The 15,888-nt window shown below is 41.3% G+C and overlaps 1 protein-coding gene across 3 annotated transcripts in view; it reads right to left on the bottom strand.

Annotated features, from left to right (window-relative positions):
* Positions 1-15,888, bottom strand: part of LOC149837378 (P-loop containing nucleoside triphosphate hydrolases superfamily protein) — a 227,338-nt gene that overhangs the window by 84,134 nt on the left and 127,316 nt on the right. The gene's annotated exons all lie outside the window — the stretch shown is intronic.

The raw sequence follows: 15,888 nt of genomic DNA, 5'->3' as shown, positions 1-15,888 counted from the left end.
CTTATTGATTCCTATTCCCGTTATACTTGGATATATTTCTTAAAACACAAGCATGAAGTTTTTCAAATATTTCGGGAATTCCATTCGATGGTCAAAACAAAGTTTGCTTGTGATATTGTGCATTTCCAATGTGATGGTGGAGGAGAGTATTCATCGAACGAGTTTATTGCCTTTCTTCGGGATAAAGGAATAAGTCGACAGGTTTCTTGCGCTCATACTCCTCAACAAAATGGGGTTGCAGAGCGGAAACACAGGCATATTGTTGAGAACGCGATGAGCATGTTACATGATAGCAATGTGCCCGTTAGTCTCTGGACAGAAGTTTTTCACACATCTGTTTATATCATAAATCGTCTTCCTATGGCACTTTTGGATCGTAAATCTCCCTATTATACTTTATTGGGGCAACATCCCTCTTATGATCAGCTGCGTGCTTTTGGTTGTGTATGTTATGTACATATTGATTCATCTCTACGAAATAAGTTTCAGGACAAGGCTGTCAAGTGCAGATTTGTTGGGTATGCAGATGAATACAAAGGTTATCGATGCTATGATCCTACTACAAAACGTATTAGGACCTCCTGAAATGTTGTTTTTGACGAACGAAATTTTCAGGTCAATGACTCTGCAGTGGTGCCATCTCGAGAATTAGAAGTATATGATCCATGGATGAGCGCAAATCTTTTTGCTAATACAGGAGAAACATGTCAGACAAGTTGTCCTTCCTTCGACTTGAGTAGGGAGTTGAATGACTCACAAATACATGTTGAATTATCTCCAGTTGAGCCAACCCCAGTAGAACGCTTCTCTGGACAGGTATACACTAGACGGGACAAAAATACAGAGCCGAGGTATGTGGAAAGCATCGCCAATGATCCGGCTCAAAGGTCGTCACGCATTAAGCATCCTATTCAACGATGGGTGAGTCATGAGACCTTCTCTCTTGATTTCCAGTTGTTTATGTCTCAGCTCACAAAACAGGCTGAACCCACTTGTTTTACTCAAGCTCTTCAATCCCGTCATTGGACTGAAGCTATGAATGAAGAAATGGAAGCCCTTCATGAATGCCAGACTTGGGAAATAGTCCCTCGGCCAGAAGGAAAGAATGTAGTTGGCTCAAAATGGGTTTATAAAACAAAATATAAGCCTGAAGGAAGCATTGACAGATATAAGGCACGACTTGTTGCTCGAGGATTCACACAACAATATGGTGAAGACTACGATGAAACTTTTAGTCCGGTAGTCAAAATGGGTACTATTCGTGTCATCATATCCCTAGCAGTCGATCGAGGTTGGAGCCTTAGCCAGATGGATGTTAAAAATGCATTTTTGCATGGAACTTTAAAGGAAGAAGTGTATATGGAGCAACCTCCTGGTTATGCCGAGAAGGACCCTACTGCTTGGGTGTGCAAACTAAGGAAATCTCTGTATGGGTTGAAACAGGCATCCCGTTCCTGGTTTGAAAGTTTCTCTATGCAAATTCAGAGTTATGGTTTTAGAAGATGCTCTCTGGATCATTCCCTTTTTATTTGCCAAAAGGCAGACATTGTTATACTTCTTCTTATATATGTTGATGACATTGTGATCACTGGGAGTTCAGATAATCATGTGCAAGGCGTGAAGCAGTTTTTAATGAAAACTTTCAAAATGAAAGATTTAGGGGAGTTGAGGTACTTTCTTGGTGTGGAAGTTGACAGACAACAAGACACATTGACACTCATGCAACAAAAATACACTCTTGACCTTCTGGAAAGAGCCGGGATGACGAATTGCAAACCAGTCAGTACTCCTAGTGTATTACACCAAAGACTGAGCTCTGAAGATGGTCATCTTTGTGTCAACCCTACAATGTATAGAAGTCTCGTGGGAATGTTACAGTACTTGACCTTTACCAGACCTGATATAGTTTATGCTGTCAATCAGGTATCCCAGTTTATGCATGTTGCAACGGAGGGTCATATGGAAGCAGTGAAGCGCATTCTACGTTATTTAAAAGGAACTATAGGAGACGGACTTGTTTATCGCAAGAACGATAATTTGCAGAGAGGACATGAACTCATCACTTATACAGACGCAGATTGGGCAGGCGATCCAGATGAGAGACGATCTATCTCTGGATATTGTGTATATATTGGACACAATTTAGTGTCCTGGAGCAGCAGAAAACAAAAGGCAGTGGCACGATCGAGTACAGCGGCTGAATACAGATCGATGGCTGCAGGCACGGCAGAAGCCACATGGATTAGACACTTATTGAGTGATCTTGGGGAGACAATTACTCGATCTTTTCTTCTATGTGACAATCAAAGCGCAATAAACATTGCATATAATCCTATCCAGCATAGCAGAACGAAGCACATTGAGATTGATCAACATTTCATACGGCAGAAAGTCGAGATGAAGGAGATAGAACTACGTCATGTTCGAACAGAAGATCAAGTGGCAGACTTGTTTACCAAGAGGTTAACAGGACGTCAATTTTGGCTATTGAAGAGCAAGTTGTACATGATCCAAAATCACGTACAACTTAAGGGAGGGTGTTAAAATATAGCTTGTGTATGGATCTGGATCCAGATCCATACGCATGGTATGTTAATGAAACACATGTTGTTTTACTCTCATTAATGGCATCCTTGTAATATCTCTGATATTACAAGGATAGTTGTATTTTTGCTGATTATATAATATGGTTAGGGCTTGGAGGTCGAGCATTGTGAGCCGCCCCAACCATTGTGTTCTCTCTCTCTCTCTCTCTCTCTCTCTCTCTCTCTCTCTCTCTCTCTCTCTCTCTCTCTCTCTCTCTCTCTCTCTCTCTCTCTCTCTCTCTCTCTCTCTCTGTTTCTTGTTAATGCTATAGCAGATATGAAATCTGATAAGGGGAAGGGTTGAGCCCCCTCCTTGCTTCCGTTATGGTAGGGGAGGGGCCGAGCCCCTCCTCCCTGTCCCCTTTTTGATGTGCCTGAAGGGGCCATCGGCCCCTGCCTTTTTGTTTGCCAGCGGGGGCCATCGGCCCCTGATTTTTTGTTTGCCAGCAGGGGCCGATGGCCCCTGCCTTCTTGTCTGCCAGCAGGGGCTGATGGCCCTTGCCTTTTTGTTGTGCCAGCAGGGGCCGATGGCCCCTACTCTTTGTGCGCGAGCCTATACCGTTGGCCCGGGAAATCTTTGGAAGCTACATCGTGATGGGGACAGATCATTACAATTGTTGGTCTCCAACGAGGAATTCCTAGTAAGCGTGAGTCATCTGCTCGCATTGACTACATCCCTCTTTTGGCAGCAAGGGTCATTTGGCCCTGCCCCATCCTTTCTTTTTTCAAGGCAATTGAGACGGTTGGCCCCAGCCCTATTTATCGGAGAAGTCGAGCCTTCTCCTTGCTTTTGCTTTTGTCTGGGTTGCATGTTAATATCGCATATTTGCAGCTACGATGGATCTCACTCGCGCTTCGAGACCCGAGCCGTCAAACGTGTATGTCCACACACGTCAGCAAGCTTGCAACTCTCAAAGGTAGGGGAAGATTGCACAGAAGACTTGGACAATTGAATTGAGTTCAATTAACTAAAAAGGACAATTAAATAAATATATATGCATATATATATCATATATATTTATATGAGTACGTATTTAACTCAAGGACGCGGTTTCGCGATCCTTGTCCTATACTTTGCCGTTGTGCATTACGCAAAGGTTCTGTGTTGCATTCCTGCTTACGATCTTTACTTTGCCATTGCGCGTTGTGCCGGGGGTTTGCGTTGCACTTCTGCTTACCGACTTTACTTTGCCGTCGCGCTTTGCGCCTAGGCTCTTGCCTTTGCATATGTGTTGGTATTGCCTTGTTATTGCAGATGACGTGCAGGTTCTTGCTCTTTGCGTATGCCTTGAAGGCATCCTCGTGGAGAATACAAGGGGCATTTACCGCTCTCCCTCTTGCGACAAGAGTTCAGTCGGGAGCGAGCGACACATCCTCGTCTAAAGAGAGGGATACCTCGCAAGGATCCTGGCTCTTCGTGTGTGCAGTCCTGCAGAGTCGACTTGAGATTTCAGGGAGTTGCGCAAAAGCATCAAAGACTGCTCCAAATCGAAGCATTTGGAAGGATGTGACTGGCTGGCTCTGCTCGCCTTTTTGGCATATCTCGGGTGATCCCGAATTAGGGGTTCGAGCGAACTTCTTAGCGGGTGTTTTGTTGAGAAACCCGTATCCCGTCTATCGAGGCCGGTATCGAGTCATACCCCGATAGCGGATGTGATTCGAGATAATCACATGCATAATGTTGGCACAAGGTACTGTTGTTTCAAAAGATAGAGTAAAGTTGATAAACTTTACATCTTTGTGAAACACTCCTGTTGAGGCTTCTATTGAGGAGCTATACCCCTTGCATCCTAGAGTACTTGTAGTCGTGCACGACACGTCTAGTACTGCGATGATCGGATGAGACGGTCGTACGACCTCGAACAACGTTAAATGCAAAATGTTGTAATCACATAAATGGCCTCACATTCACCTTCACAGGCAAGATGCTCGAGTGGTTTAAATACCACAGCATAGAATGGGTCGTTAGTTAAGCAACCCCTAACGTACCTATTCGCTTCTGGTTGTCTGTCAAGGGAGAGGACAGAGCAGTACAAACTCCAATGGACAGGTTGTTAACAACCACCATACGGGCAACGATCCGGCCTCCCCAGTCATTGGAGTTAGGGGAAAGGGGCTACATTAGTTAGCTCAACACTTCTGGAGAAGTTGGATGCGTCCATGGCACAGCCTCCTTTGAGGAATCCTCTCTCGGCTAAAGCCGTCCCTTTGGAGCGAACTCAACTAGCTATTCGGGTTATTGAAAATACATAGAATAACAGATGCCCGAACTAGTTTCAGTTGGTTCTACGTTTTGCCTGCGCGTACCCGCAGGTTCGTAATTATCGAAACATAAGGTTTGTTCACACTGGTCGTTGAGTCGTGAGATTCGCTTGCACTACTGCTTCGCTTGCACTACTGATTCGCTTGCATTACTGTTTCGCTTGCACTACTAATTCGCTTGCTTGCTCGATAGTTCAGTATGTTACTCGTTGAACTGTGCACGCCTGTCAAGGCGTTACTCTAGTTGGTTAAACTGCTTACACAGTTCTTTGCGGAGTAATAAGGAGTTTCTCAAACTAGTTAAATGCTTATAATAATAGCATTATACCAGTTGCTACATATTAGCATGTGACTTGCTTTATCCCTTGGTCGAACTGTTTTGGTGCTTATTGTAGCGTAGCACTTGTTGGCTTGCATCTCTTATGATTAAGGTGATTGCATACAACTCGTAATCTACGAACGGGTGGCAACTAGGATTGATGTGGCCGCTTGTCTTATAAGCTGCTTACATATTGTGATATAACTGTTGTCGTATGATTGCTTATGAATGGCTTATGATGTAATGGTTTATGCCTTACGATTAATTTAATTACTTGTTCATGGACTGAGCCATTTTATGGTAATTATATGTCTTATGAGCATTGTTATGAGTGCTTGTCTTATTCAGTTGTTTTGTTTGGTTGATGGGTAGAGTTAGTTACCCTTCGCCCATAGAATCAACTCAATTGCCATATTAGTGCGTTCTCATGTGTCGTTTACACATGCTTTGAGGGCCTATTTGAGGACTGCAATATTCCTTGTGGCAATAACACGATGCGTAGGATATTATGCTTCTATGTGAAGTGATACGATGCACATTGCTGATATGCATGCTTGTGCCCATATTGTGGCTACCGACCCCGAGGCGGTCAATGGTTTAAAGCCCATTATTGATGCATGCATCACTGAGTGGGGTGTCTGTCGAGCACCTGATCTCCAAAGGATTATCTGTGAGGGCATGTATGATCAAGACCAGGTACCCGGCTAGAGTGGTAGATTCTCTGTGAGGATGTACACTGTCCACGAACGGGTATCCGCAAAGACGGTGAACTCCTGTGAGGAAGTGTATGGTCCAAGACCAGGTATACCATCTAGGGCGGAATTCCTTGTGAGGTTATAAATGTCCCAGACCAGGTGATCCGGGCGTTGATCTTGTTGTTTGTATTAGTGGCTATCGACCCTGAGAGCAGTCATTTGTGTGGATGCGTGTATCGCAATGATTTTCATTGGATATGGCATTTGTTAGGGACTGATCTCCCAAAGGTTTCGCTGTGAGGTTATACATTTCTCAGATCAGGTGACCGGCTAGAGTGGGAGATCTCTGTGAGGATGTACACTGTCTACGAACGAGTAGCCGCAAAGACGATGAACTCCTGTGAGGAAGTGTAGGGACCAAGATCAGGTATACCCTCTAGGGCGGTAATTCCTTGTCCGGTCGTATATCTCTCGGACCGAACGATCCGACGTGGATCTTGTGTTTTTGCTTACCATAAAAAGTTATGGTGAGCTGTGACGATCTTCTGAGATTGTTTGTGATAGCCAACTATGAATTCATAGTTTCGGCTTTCTGTTTTAGCATGATTACATGCTTGACTCAGGTGTGAGAATCAGATCGTTAGCGATTTGAGTTAGTGATCATGTTTTGGACCTTCTACGGAAGGTGAGCTTTTCTGAGAAGGTATGACGCCTTAGTGCGTCATAACCAGTGACGGTTAGCCGCGTAAGACTTTGAGAGATGAGGATAGATTAAGGTCGTTCAGGACAAAACGTTGGTTAGAATTAGCGAGTGACAAACTATGTCCTGGTGGTGATTAGATGCAGAGACCTCGTTCTAGGAACGAGGACAAGCTTGTTGCGTAGTAGTTCATAGCTTACGATCAAATGGATCGTATGCTGCGTTGGTTAGTTGCACTGCTTACTTGCTTTGAACTGCTTACTTGCGTTGAACTGCTTACTGTTTGCACTACTTACGCATTTACACTACTTACTCGCTCGCACGCCTTATTCGCTTGTTCTGCTTACGTGTTTGCACTATTCACCTGCTTGCATTGCTTACTTGTTTAACTGCATATCTGCTTTAAACTGCGTAGCCTACTGAATTAAATGTACTTAATTCAGTTTCCTATTAGTCTCTCTTGTGCACCTACTAGTTTTTTGCGAAACTAACCCATTCTATGGGTACAGGTGATGTTTAGGTACTCTACAGGCGATGGCGCGATTGCAAGATGACTTCAAGACTTTTTCTTCCTGATCTTAGCTCGCGTCCTGGACGCTTGGGTTTGTATCGGATTTCCCTTAGGATATCCGAATTTTTGTGCGTTTTGGTTCTTTTAGCTAACGTGCCCAGAGTTGTCAGCTTGCCTTATGATTTATCAAAGAAAAATCTTCCGCTGATTTCATAAACCAACTCTAAAAGAAAGAGATATTTCTAGTCTCTTGCCTGTTTTTCTGAAAAGGTTCGCAAGTTTGAAATTTGGGGCGTTACAGATACACCACGTATCGTACGATACACCCTCCATGCAATTTAAAAAGGCCAAAAGTTACTTTTTCATTTTGGATTTTAAATACCTTTGAGGGTCTAGAGGCCATTATAAGTGCATTTCTACCTTTTAGTTACTCTTTGCTTGTAGAATCAGTGGGACTACTATAGTTTTTTATCCTTTGCTTTAGCACTTTGTTCTTTATTGTCTTTCTTTGCGCACTTACTGGTTTTTCGTGAAACTGAACCGTTTTATGGGCAGGTGACGAGTAGATGCCTCTGACAGCTAATGACGTGATGCAGGATGGCTCGAGATCTCACCCCTCTCTGCTTGCATCCTGGTTATCTGCTTTTGTTGGCCTTTTTGTACTTTTGCTCAAGCGGGTAAACGCTTAAAGTTGTACAAACTAAATTTTGACATATGTTGAGATTAAGAGGTTTTAAGTTTAAGTTTTCTTAAACTAGAGGTTATTTGATATTTAGTGTTTAATGAGGGACTTGTGTGTAATTTTTTACTTTAGCCTCTCTCTATTTAAGCAGAGAATCGTTTACGGTGGTTTGGACATATTCGGCGAAGGCCTAATGATGCTCCAGTTAGAAGGTTGGAGAAATGGGAAAATATATTAGTTAAAAGAGGTCGGGGTAGGCCTAGGAAGACTTGGATGGAGATGATAGGAAAGGATATGAATGCTTTGAACCTCACCGAGGACATGGCGTTGGATAGAAATGATTGGAGGAAAAGGATTCATGTGGAAGACCCAAAATGAATTTCTTTTTTGGTTCATATCGCTGACCCCAATTGTTTTGGGATGAAGGCGTAGTTGTTGTTGTTGTTTGTTGTTGTAGCCTCTCTCTATTTAACATAGAGATTAGCCCTAATCTAATTAACGAGTTTTCTCATTTTTCATTGCTCTCTCTCTCTCTCTCTCTCTGCCTCGGCTTCTGTGGTAGTTTTCAAAACTTCTACATGGTATCAGAGCGGTAGATCTCGGGAGCGTGATCGATCTACACCAACAAAAGGCGAAAAAAAAAAAACAAAAGGGTTGGAAACAGGTGTGCACATTTAATCTTTTCTTTGCATAGATCTGATAACAGATCTGGTGTCTGACTAAGGTCACGACACAGATCCGTCATCAGATCTAAGGGACACGATGACTGCGTGTCATCAAGATCGGGATATGCCAATTTTTTTTAATGGTGCGTAGAAGAAACGAAAGTCTTTTTTTTTTGCTATCGTGATTTATATGTCTGGGAGCAGCTGTCGTGATTTCCTGCTTTTTGGTTGTCGTGATTTATGTGTTTGGGAGCAGCTGTCGTGATTTCTATTTTTTGTGTACTCATTTTATCTTTGGTCGTGAATCTGGGTGCCGAGTTTGACGTGGTACTGGCCTTCTCAGATCTCATTTGGTCGTTCGAGCAGAATATGAATAGCAGCAGTCTTGATTCCTGTTTTTTCGTGATTTTTTTTTTAGCAGTCGTAACATGTATGTCGTGAAAGCAGCATGTTAATATTATTTTCTTTGTCGTGGAAGCAGCAGGCGTGATTCCCTGCTGTGTGGAAAAATATTTTCTGTTTGTGGGAAGCTTTTATCTACTGTCGTGGGATTTATGTGTTGAGTACAGGTGCCTGGTTGTGGTATTGGCTGATACGTGATTGTAAAACACGCTATTTTCTGTGTCACTTGTAGCCTGTCGTGAATTTATTTCTGGTGTGGCAAACTGTGTAGTCGTGGACTTGACTGACGTGTGATTATAAAACACATTGTTCAAGTGAGTGAATCTGTTTTTTTTTGTGGCAGCTGAAATAGCATTAAATATTCAATATGGATGAAACTTCGAAATGTGATTCCAAAATTGAACATATTGGAGAGTATAAGGCTTTTGCAAATCCCTTCTCGTTTGGTTCTTCTGTAAGGTTGAATGAAACTAACTATGTGAGGTGGTCCAGAACTTTTATGATGTCGGTATCTGGACATCGTAGAAAACATATTTTGTTGGAAGATGAACCCAATGAAAAGGTGGGAAAATACGTTACTTGGGACGAAGATAATGACATAGTTATGTCATGGATCATGAATAGTGTTGAACCCCATATTGCAGATGGTTTAATTTACTATAATACAGCCAAACAGATGTGGGACAATCTTCGAGATACGTACTCACAAGAGACTAATGTGAGTCGTATCATGCAAGTCGAACAGGAGATATATAATTTGCAGCAGGGAGATCAGACCTTGGCCCAGTACTATGCCTCCGTCAAAGTTGCGTTTGAAAGACTCAATGCTCACAGGCCTCTTTGTTGTTCGAAGCAAAATGATCATCAATAACAGACTATGGTTGCTCGGTTTCTTACAGGTTTATCTTCAGAATTCTCTGTTGCAAAAGTCCAAATGTTAACTGGATCAGATGTACCTACGCTTGTTGACGCATACAATCGTCTGAGTAGACTTGTGATCTCTCTTCCACAATCTCATCCTGTGACCCAGTCATCTGCTCTAGTTGTCTCATCTGGTTATGGGCGTGGAAATATTCAGAATATCAGAGGACGAGGTCGTGGGAGAGGTATGGGAGGCAGAGGAAAAATTCAATGTACATTCTGTGGAAAATCTGGACATTTAGAAGATCGTTGCTGGGATAAGCATGGTCGGCCAACCTCTTCTTCATCAAAGTCATATGCTCCAAAAGCAAATGTTACTACACTAGAGGCAACAAATGTATATGATAATACCTCTGCAAGTGACAGGATCACCCTCAGTCGAGCAGAATGCGATGAGCTGATAGCTCTTCACCCTTTGAGTTCCACCCCTCTTGTAGCCGGTGTTGCCTACTCAACAGGGAATCGTCTTCATCTGAATGATAGTAAGTGGATTATTGACTCTGGTGCATCCAGACATTTGTGTGAAAATTCGCTTGTCTTTTCAGATCTAAAGGATATTATTGTTCATCGAGGAGTCTCATTAGCCGATGGGAGTTCCTCACCAGTTGTTGGTCAGGGAAATATTTTTATATCCTCCACCTTACAGTTGAAAAATGTTCTTCATGCTCCCAACTTTCCTCAAAGTTTACTCTTTGTTAGTTGCCTTACAAAAGAACCAAAATGTAGAGTGATATTTGATCCGATGGGTTGTCATTTTCAGGATTTGCTGACGGGGAAGAAGATTGGTGGAGGCTATAAAGAAAATGAAGTCTACTACCTACATCATCAAGTGGGTAATGTTTATACTGCAGTGGAACACTCATCCAGTCCTGTTCAGTAGCATCGTCGTCTTGGTCATCCTTCATTGTCAAAGCTTTGTTATGTCTTTCCTCAAATTCCTTCTACTACATTTCAGTGTGAAGCATGTCAGTTGGGCAAGCATCATCGAAGTTCGTTCCCTTCGAGTCAGAGTCAGTCCAGTCATAAAGTTTTTGAATTTCTTCATGCATATGTATGGAGTCCTAGTAAGATTCCTAATAAGACTCAGTGTCGATATTATCTTGTTATTGTTGATGATTTTTCTAAGTTGTCGTGGGTGTTTTTAATAAAAGAACGATCTGAAGTTCCAATTATTATCAAATCCTTAATTCTTGATATAAAAACTCAGTTTGAATATGTTGTCAAGATTGTTCGCATTGATAATGCTCTTGAGTTTAAATCAAAAGTCCTGTTACAATTTTACCAAGATCATGGCATTCAACCCCAAACTACATGTGCCTATTCATCTCAACAAAATGGTGTGGCTGAGCGAAAACACAGGCACCTGCTTTATGTCGCACGGACTCTTTGCGTTATATTGGGGTGATGCGATTATCACTGCTTGTTATCTGATCAACAGCATGCCTTCATCTTCTGTGGGTGATCAAATTCCATTACATATCCTAAAACCTAATGCCCCACTCTTCTCTTTCTCACCAAAAATATTTGGATGTGTTTGTTTTGTACACAAACTTGGCCCCGACCGTGATAAATTAGTTGCTTAAGTTACAAAATGCATATTTATAGGTTATCCAAAAAATCAAAAGGGATATCGATGTTATGATCCTATTTTTCGCCGAGAGTATATCAGTGCGGATGTATCTTTCTTGGAATTCACTCCATATTACTCTAGTACCGGTTCCCCGCTGCAGGTTGATCCAACTGAGTCATTTCCATTACCTATACCTCCTTTTCCTTTGGAACATGTGCCCTCATTACCGAACCAAACTTCATCCTCTTCACGATTTAATAATCCTCCATTGGTATATGTGCGTAGAGCTCCACCTCCGCAAGTGCCTTCATCCTCTTCTTCTCCTGAGGTAAGTACTACTGACAATAGTGATCTTCATGATGATGATAATAGGCCAATCGCTCTACGAAAGGGGACACGACAATGTACCTTATATCCCATATCTCATTTTGTCTCCGATGTCAGAATTGGAAAGCAGATGAAAACTTTTATTTCAGCTTTATCTGCTAAAACTATTCCTCTAAACTATCAACAGGCAGAGCTAGATAACCGGTGGAAGCTGGCTATGCAAGAAGAAATGGATGCTTTATTGTCTCAGCATACATGGGATCTAGTTGATTCCCCAGTGGATGCTGACATTGTTGGATGCAAATGGGTATATACAATAAAGTACAAATCGGATGGTTCTATTGAAAGATACAAGGCCATATTAGTAGCAAAAGGGTATACTCAGACTTATGGTATTGATTTCTTTGAAACATTTTCGCCTGTTTCACGGATGAGCACCATTCGTCTTATTCTCTCAGTAGTTGTTCATCATGGTTGGAGCTTGTATCAATTAGATGTGAAAAATGCATTTCTATATGGGGATCTATCTGAGACAGTTTGCATGCATCAACCTCGAGGATTCGAAGTTGAGGGGGAGTGTCAGAAAGTGTGTAGATTGAGAAAGGTGATTTATGGCTTGAAACAAAGTCCGCGTGCATGGTTTCAAAAATTGTTTGAAGTGATGTCACGCTTTGGTTTTAATAGGTCAGCGGCAGATCATACACTATTTATCAAGAAAACTAACTCAGGCATAGTTGTTATGGTGGTATATGTGGATGACATCATTCTTACAGGAGATGATGTGAAAAATATTGAAGCCACAAAGGCTCATCTTCAAAAACACTTTGTTATAAAAGACCTTGGTTCACTTAGATATTTTCTGGGTATAGAAGTTGTCAGGAGCCGTGAAGGGATGGTTTTGTCTCAACGGAAGTATGTTCTTGACTTATTAAAGGAAACTGGAATGTTGGGAGCTAAACCAGCAAATATTCCATTGGATCATAAAGTTCAGTTGTTTGAAGAAGGGTCAAAACCGGTTGATAGAAAAAGCTATCGCTCACTAGTAGGGAAGCTACTTTATGTAACTGTGACCAGGCCGGATATTGCTTTAGCAGTAAGCAAAGTTAGCCAATTTATGGACAAACCAACTGAGGTACACTGGAATGCAGCTATAATGATTCTCAGGTATTTAAAATCTTCTCCTGGAAAAGGGTTATTATTCAGGAAAGGTGGAATTCTGGATATAGTGGCCTATTCTGATGCTGACTATGCAAGATCTGTAGTAGATAGAAAATCTACCACAGGATTTTGTGTGTTTTTGGGAGACAACTTAATTTCATGGAGAAGTAAGAAGCAAAATGTGGTTTCTAGGTCGAGTGAAGAATAAGAATATAGGGCTATGGCTCAAACAGTTGCTGAATTAATGTGGGTTCGTATTGTTCTTCATGATCTTCAGGTGAAGGTTTCCTCTCCTATGACCATGATGTGTGATAACAAGGCTGCCACATATATAGCGAACAATCCTGTCTTTCATGAGAGAACAAAGCACATTGAGGTTGATTGCCACTATGTAAGAGATATGGTTCAAGCTGGTCATATCACTACCAAATATCTAAAGTCGGAGGACCAAGTTGCAGATATGTTTACAAAGCCTTTTGCTAGACCAAATTTCTCAAAATGTTGTGACAAGCTGAGCATGATTGATATTTATGCTCCAGCTTGAGGGGGAGTGTTGAGATTAAGAGGTTTTAAGTTTAAGTTTTCTTAAACTAGAGGTTATTTGATATTTAGTGTTTAATGAGGGACTTGTGTGTAATTTTTTACTTTGGCCTCTCTCTATTTAACATAGAGATTAGCCCTAATCTAATTAACAAGTTTTCTCATTTTTCACTGCCGTCTCTCTCTCTCTCTCTCTCTCTCTCTCTCTCTCTCTCTCTCTCTCTCTCTCTCTCTCTCTCTCTCCCTCAGCCTCTGTGGTAGTTTTCAGAACTTCTACAATATATATATATATATATATATATATATATATATATATATATATATATATATATACACACACACACACACACATTTGTGGTCCTCAAACTGTTTTTGCCAATTTGCTTATGCTGGTTTTACGCTAACGTACCCAAATTTGTCAACTTGTCCGTCTTTCAAAGGAAAATCTGCTTCTGCTGACTTTCAAAACCAAACCTCTGAATTTTGAAAGGTTTTCTAAATATCTTTCAAAAATTAACAAGTCGGGATTTTGGGTCGTTACAGGTAACTCTCAGGTACTTCTGCAGAAGTAGGATGCATCTGTAGGCCACGAATGCCCTCGAAGAATTCTCTCTTGGTCATTGACCATCTTCTTGGGGAGCGGACTCAGTCAACCATCCGGGTTATCTAAAACACATGGCATAATTAACCCCCGGATCGGTCTCGGTTGTTTCTACGTTTTGTGTCTGTGCATACCTACAGGCCAGCTAATATTGAAACAATAAATATCTTGTTCACACTTTTAATCACTTATGAGATGTAAGATTTGTTTATACTTAACTATGGTAGTTAGTTACTCTCTGCCTATGGAATCAATTATCCATGTTAGCTCATTTTTGCTTATGATATCAATTAATTGTGCTAATATAGCTCATTTCCTGCATTGGTAATTGTTCTGCTTTCATAGTTGTAAATTGCCTTAAACTGCTTATCATATGATTATTTCAGTACTTTATTGTCTTGCGTACCTACCAGTTTTTGTCGACTGACCCATTTTATAGGCAGGTGACGATTAGGCAGCCTACTTGACGGCGATGAAGCAATGCGAGATGATTCGAGACCTCACTCTTCAGCTCGCAGTTTTTGAGTCCTGGTTCCTTGTTGGAGTTTTGTCTCGGAGGGAATCCCCAAACTTTTGTAAAAATGATAGTTGCTAATGAGTATATTTTGATCTCACTATTGCCTTGTAAAAATGCTTTTGATAGTGGTTTTGAGGAAGGTTCTGTACTAACGTGCTCAAAGTTGTCAACTTGTTTCGTTTTCAAAATAAATTGTTCTGCTGATTCTTTAAAAATGAAAACTCTGAAAAACCTTTTTATTTTCTACGTATTTTCAAGGATTTACAAGTTTGAAATTTTGGGGTGTTACATAGACCACCGTAAGTGACCAGACCCCTGTGTGACCGGGTACGACCCCCTAGCCGTGAGGGGGGGTCTCGCCATTTCAATCTAGTTGGGTAATTGCTTGTTTCTCCTGATTCTTTTTTCTGCACGACCCCGATATGGGTTTGCATAAAGCAAGTGCCAAACCAACCGATCGGGATTGGCTTTCTTGTCACCCTTTTCATTGTTTTACGCCTAAATTCGTGAATGCATGACCCGTTTGCTAAGTTTTTCTTTTTTTGATAGTCGATTATCTTCATGCTTCATGGCATAACCTGCGCTCTTGATTCCTGACAATGGGAATCATGCAAGGTTATTGTGCATGATAGCAAGAGCACCCATTGCGTTATCGCTCCCTTTTTCGGTTTGTTTCCTTGGGTTGGACTCGTCTCCAATGAGTTTATATGTATATATATATATATATATATATATATATATATATATATATATATATATATATTGTTGGAATTGGGTACCTCGATATTTGTGCCATCACTAGGGTGATGCATGGGGCAGCGTGCAGCCCGTGGAGTTGCATCACCCGACTGTCCAATCTGATTTGGACTTGTTAGGGTATTCCTTTTTGGTTTTCGCAAATCGGTTTACCGAATTTCATTTTGATTTTTATCGTTCGTGAGCGAAAGCGTATTTAGAATTTATCATTTGTGTGTGCAGCAGTAGCGCTCTCTCTTTGTGATAGGGATGAGTAGATCATGTTGTGCGACAGTTGCACTAGACTTGCAAGACCCCGAGTTTCGTTTTACCTTTCGTCGCAGCGAAAAGGTAGGATTCCTAAACTAAAATTTTAGAATGTTATTCATGTTGTATGATAAAATCTAAAAGTTAGTTAATATGCACACTGAGTTCGTAGTACAGCCACATTACTAACAAATGTTAGAAATGTATTGTATTGTCTATATAATTGTGCATTGCAGGTGCGTAGTTGAGCAAATTGCGTGATGCATAATGCTAAGCATCGTATGCGGCTAAAAATTTCATGCAAAAAAAATAAGAAAAATGCAAATGCAAAAGCATGCAAATCGTGTAACTACCCGTGGTAAGTAAGTGGTCAAGTGCATCACAGGTTAATTACTTTCTTGAATGCAACACTCTCTTGCTCACGCGCTCAC

This window comes from Nuphar pumila, chromosome 5, assembly GCF_984573655.1.
Source record: "Nuphar pumila chromosome 5, dmNupPumi1.hap1.1, whole genome shotgun sequence".
Lineage (NCBI taxonomy): Eukaryota > Viridiplantae > Streptophyta > Magnoliopsida > Nymphaeales > Nymphaeaceae > Nuphar > Nuphar pumila.
This window is presented reverse-complemented; position numbering and strand designations above follow the sequence as displayed.